This window comes from Psammomys obesus, unplaced genomic scaffold (genome assembly GCF_907164565.1).
Source record: "Psammomys obesus unplaced genomic scaffold, mPsaObe1.curated_primary_1811, whole genome shotgun sequence".
NCBI lineage: Eukaryota > Metazoa > Chordata > Mammalia > Rodentia > Muridae > Psammomys > Psammomys obesus.
This window is the reverse complement of record NW_026585895.1, coordinates 23,271,644-23,277,643: the sequence shown is the minus strand read 5'-3', so window position 1 is coordinate 23,277,643 and position 6,000 is coordinate 23,271,644. Positions and strand designations below refer to the sequence as shown.

The following is a 6,000-nucleotide window of genomic DNA, read 5'->3' as shown; positions in this document are numbered from 1 at the left end:
ACACACACACACACACACACACACACACACACACACACACACACACATGCATGAGCCTCAAACTCAACTAGCATTGAATTCAAAGCTTAGTTTGAAACTACTTTCAAAGCACATAAAGTAAAAAGGACTTTCAAAAGGTGGTGACTTCTAGCCAGATCTGCTGAGTCAAAGGAGAAACATAACGCCTGGTAAAATTACCCAAAAAACCTCAGGAGAAAGTGCATTGGACTTTTAACATTCAACTTTGGATTCTTTTTATTGCACGCATTATTCACTTGCTACAGGGAGCGAAAGCAATGAGACCATTTATAAATAGAGAAGACTCAAAGGGAATGGGGAGTGAATGACAGAAGACCAAAAGGTGAACCATTACGAGCCAAGGGCCACCCCAGTGGATTTCAGCAAAGCACCTGAAGCGCTCACTTTGGCAGAGCATGTGGCTTCATCAGGCTTTAGTAAATATTTCCTGCAAAGGTTCTATCAACAATATAAATATTACACTTTTAGAATCACAACAGTTACTTTCAGCAGCGCCTCAGAGGCAGAACTTTACGCCCATGTGTCTCTGAGGAAGGTGCACAGTGCTAAATATTGTCTTGATGCTGTGGTGGTTTTCCTTATTTATCTGATCTACTTTGCAGCTCCCCTCTGCCCAGAACGGCTCTGCTATCTGCCAGAGACTAGCAGTTACTATGCTGTTGCTAAGTCCAGGTGCATAGCTGGTTCTTCCATTACTTTATCAAATAATAGCAAGAAACTTTTGGTCTTGGCTGTCACTATTTATGGCAACAGCGCTTTTGCACCTTCTTGGTTACAGATTTATTCATCCACTTTGATTTGCTCTTTTACCTCCATCATTGTTTGAGACAATAGAAACCCGCCTTCTGATTTGCCATGTCTATTTATACTCAAACATTAAAATCTCCAAATCAAAAAGCAACACTCAGTCCAATTTACAAGATGGTGACATCAGTAAAATAATTCAGCAGGTGCGTCTTTATTTTAGACCAAACATGTCCTTCTAAAGCTGTCTGGGAAGTGCTCTGGATAACAGTGTATTACCTGGGACAAGCTTTTGAGTATCTGCTTCTATTAGCAAAGAAACAGCTTTATATTCTTTACCACTTTCTGCCTAGTTTCAAACACTGGATGAAAGATCCTGGCTGCAGCAATATGGATGGTATCTGAGAAGAGACACGTTGATGAAGGGAGCATATAAAACAAAGCATTTAGTTTAGGCTCATGCTCCAGAGGGTTAGAGTCTATGATCATCATGTTGGGGAGCACGGCAGCAGGCAGGCAGACAGGTAGACAGCAGGTAGACAGTCAGGCATGGCGCTAGAGCAGTAGCTAAGATTTGATCCACAAATGTATGAGACACACACATACACAGAGATAAAGAGTCAGACAGACAGACAGACAGAGATACAGAGACACAGAGATGGGGAGGGAAGGGAAGAATCTAACAGAAATGGGAGGGGCTTCTGAAACCTCAAATCCCACCTTCAGTGATGTACCTCCTCCAACAGGCCAAACCTCCTAATCCTTTCTAAACAGTTCTTCAAACCAAACATTTGAATACATGAGCCTATGGGGACCATTTTCATTCAAATAATCACAGTAACCTTTTAAGGGTTTTTCTACTCCCGTGTTTTAGAATCATTTATAGAACAAGTTGGAACTGTATGCCATCTGGACATTTTGCTTGAATTTACTGATATTAATTCAGATGTTGCTATGGTCTAAGAAACCAAGATCACTGTATATATATATATATATATATATATATATATATATATATATTAGTTTTATGCTATTCTTTGAACCAAGAGAAGTTGTCTTTCTATCTCTAACCATGAACAATCCAAAAATGAAGCTAAGGAAAGAATTCCACTTACCACAGCACCAAAAAGAATGAGAACCTTAGGAACAAAGACACATAAAGAATAGAAAGTACTGAATAACAAAATTTGCAGGCTGCTAATTAAAAAAATATCAAAGACATCCCACCTTTATAACTGAGAAAACTCACGGTTATTAACTTGTCCACATTGCCACAGTAATAATACATATTCAATTTAATCACTGAAAATTCCAGCGATCTGTTTCTGCAGAATACAAAAATTAATTCTGAAATCTATGTACAACTCCAAGGGAATTGCCAAAACAATATGGAAAAAGAACAAAGTTCGGTGTCTCAGATTTCTTTCTTTTTTTTTTTTTGTTTTTTTATTTATTTCAAAACTTACTTCAAAACTACAGTAATCAATACAGTGTTGTACTGCATAAGACTGACATATAGATCAGTGGAATAAGATAGAAGAAGCCACAAAATAAAACCTTGCATATATGGTCAAATAATGTCCAACATAAGTACCAAGAACATTCCATGTAGAAGTTCAGTCCTTTTAACAAGTAGTACAGGGAAATTTGGATAAGCAAAACAGGATCCTTACCTTATACTGTGTTAGAAAATGAACTAAAGTAGATCAAAGACCTAAACATAAAGCTAAAATTGTAAAATCCTTGTGATAAAACACATAGCATTGGATTTGGTGATGGTTTCTAGTATATGGTACCAAAAGGACTGGCAAAAAAATAACAAAGAAATAAATTGGGCCTTCCTCCCAGTGAAAAGCTTTTGGACATCAAAGATATCAAAAAGTAAAAAGGCAATCACAAAATGAAGAAAATATTTTAAATTATGTATCAGATCAGCTGTATCTTTGTGTGTACAGAATACACAAAGAACTCTTTCAGTTCAACAATACATGCCCTAAGCTTTAAGAGGGCTAAGGACTTCAATAGAAATTTCTCTGAAGATGTATAAGTGGTCAGTAAGCACAGGAAAAAGTGCTCAGCACTGATAATCATCATGAGAAATAAAAATCACAGCTGCCGTGAGATACTTAGTGACTATTACCAAAATAAAAGAAAGGAAAACAACCAGGAAGTAAGAAGGAAAGTCCAGAACGTGGAGAGCCTGGAGGAGCCCTGGGCGCTCCTAGAAGGAGATGTGAAAGGTGTGAGCACCATGGAAAACAGTTTTGCAACTCCTCAAAATATTAAAACTAAAACCATCACATGATTCAATAATCTCCCTTCTGACTATATCCTCAAGGAACTGCAACTAAGGACTCAGATTTGCGTATTCATTCAAGGTATCATTGTTCACAGTGGTCAGATGGTAGAAGAAATCTAAATGTCTAACGATGAGTAAGTTGGAAAACACAGTGTGTACGCAAACAATGAGCTATTGACCAGCTATATAAAGGAAGACAGTTCTGACATATGTTGCAATGTGTATAAAACCTGCAGGCACTGTGCTAAGTGAAATGAGCCAGGTAGAGCAGCACAGATGTAAGATGGTCCTAATTATGTCTAGCCCATATTCTAGAGACTGAAAACAGAAAACTGCTCATCAGGAGCTGATGGGGGCGGGCAGAGAACTGGAAGTATTACTGAATGAGTATGGCATTTCCAGTTTGTGAAGAAGACCCACGGGCTGGAGATTGATGGCGTTGGTGGAGGCCCAGAAAGGTGGAAGGCCACTGATGTTCTCTTAAAGTGGTGACAATGGTACATTTTATTTCACAAATATTTTACCAACTTAATTTTAACTGTTTATGGGCATATGGCCTTCAGAACAGAAGAATGTGAGATATGTCAGTATATCTCTTTTTCGGCAAATTCACGAACTCAAGTATCATTTGCACAAAACTCTTCATGGCTGATTGATTCATGGTTCATCAGTGTAGCTACTGGGCATGTACACAATAATTTGTGGTATTGTTGCCATTCAGTTTTTGCTCCCTGCTCTGTCTGAAAGCAAAGCGGCCAGACTTGAAGAGGGTTTTTCTTTTCTTTCTTTTTCTTTTTTCTTTTTTTTTTAAACAGTAGTCCAGTAAATCAAAATTTGTTCTCAGAAGGAAGGGTCTGTTTTTCTTCCTCTTTCTACTCCACTGTGAGTTAAAAGGTCCTTAAACTAGAAGCAGTTGTCCCATAACAAAAGAAGTGAGTAATTTGCAGCTAGTGGTTCAAATTGCACCCATCAAACCTGTCACTCTATTGTGCAGACAGTGGAAAAATCAATTAGCAACTACAAGCCTAGGCACTCAGAGTGGTTGAGTGTCTGTAACTCAAAGGGGAAATGGTAAGGAAAGCAGATGATTCCTAAGCCTGTTAGCAGGAGCGCCTTGGTTTGAGAAAAGTTCCCTCACACTGCCCATCTTTCCCAGCACTGATCACCACTTGGTTTCTTCCCTGATGGGTCTGCATGAGAAGGGAACCCTCTTTCCTCCCCCAGAGTCCCCTGATGGAGTCAATGCTTTTGATGTGTCCTTGTTGGTGGAGTCCTTGTGCTCACTGAGTAGGAGAAATGTCACATCATGGCTCTTGTACAGCCCTGCAGGCTCTGTTGGAGACTGATGGCGTGGAACAAAGTAACCTACACCTCCTGTGCTGGTGAGTTTTATGTCAACTTCACAAGACCTAGAATCACCTGAGATGAGAGAGCCTCCATTGAAGAAATGCCTCCAGAAGAGCCGCTGTAAGCAGGGGAGTCCGTAGGGGGTTTTCTTAACTAGTGATCAGTGCGGCAGGGACCAGGCATCGTGGCTGGTGCCAGCCCTGGGCTGGTGGTTCTAGGTGCTGAACAAGCCACAAGGAGCACGCCAGTAAGCAGCACTCCTCATGGCCTCTGCATCAGCCCCTGTCTCCAGGTTCCCAGTCGGTTTGAGTTCCTCCTACCTTAGCTTCCCTCAGTGAACTGTGACTGAAGATATGTAAGCCAAATAAATCCTTTCCTCTTCAAGTTGCTTTTGGTCCTGGTGGTTCATCATAGCATTATTAACCCTAACTAAGACACAGCTGAAATTAAAATAAAAAAAACCAATTTGTAATTTGTGTGACACTTCTCTTTAAAGGCAAACTATACCTTGCCTGAGTATTCAGCGGCTCCATACTGCCTGATTATATTAGCCTGGAAAGACCGAGTGGGGAGGAGGAGCCAGCAATGCAGCTTCCTGGAAGCCCTCATCCCTTTGGGGTAAGGATTTCTAGGGGTGGCCTATTGGGGAAGGAGTATTTCATGGCCCTGTATATAACCTTTTATCTATGTTCTGTAAGAAAGCCAGATAAACTCTCTGGTTCCTCAGGGTGAACTTTAGCAGAATTGTGCCTTAGTTTGTGATTGGGACCAGAGAAGGAGGAATAGACCTTGTTTACATCTCCCCAAGGGAAGAAATTTTAGTTATAGTGATAGATACTTAATATTCAACAGAAATGAAATATGAAATATTAAGAAGATGATGAAACAATCGACTTCTATTTTTCAATGAAATTATAATTAACAAAGGAGGCTAGTCTCATTGGTCAGGCTCCCATAATGTCCAATGTTGAGTCTCTGACTGGTAGACTTGTGACCCCAACTGCACTTGGAGCTTTGGGGAGCTGAGGACAGAGAGAGAGAGAGAGAGAGAGAGAGAGAGAGAGAGAGAGAGACCTTCTGTCTGGAAGCTGTGCCTGGGAAGGAGAAAGGCAGAGCCAGAAATAGTACAGAGATCTGGCAAGCTTGTGCTGTGCCCCAGTGAGGGCCACTCAGTCCATGGAACACTGCCAGTCTGTTCTCTTGGGTCACAGTCTCCTTTCCAAGCATGAGCATATTCCTAAGCACTGTGAGGAAGAAGAGGATGGGAGGGGAAAGGCCATGACAATGGCTGTGAATGTGGACTTTCAAAGTAGGTTGAGCAAGGCATGTGTGCGGTGTTTTTATTGGGGACAAAGTCTCAAATGCAGCCCTGGCTAGCCTGGAATTCACTATGTAGACCAGGCTGGCCATGAACTCACAGAATGACTCATTTTGCTGAGCATTTCCCATGGAACCATTGAAGAGTTCTACCCTATGCTGTCTTGGGCATGGGAGAGCTGGTTACCCAGCCCTCACTGGCCTAGGCATTGGTGCGGATACACCTTTGTTATGAGACTTTTATTCACTTTATA

At 41.0% G+C, this 6,000-nt stretch overlaps 1 protein-coding gene across 1 annotated transcript in view; it reads right to left on the bottom strand.

The window, feature by feature from the left end:
* Pla2r1 (phospholipase A2 receptor 1) overlaps window positions 1-6,000 on the bottom strand; it is a 109,176-nt gene that overhangs the window by 51,730 nt on the left and 51,446 nt on the right. The window lies entirely within an intron of this gene.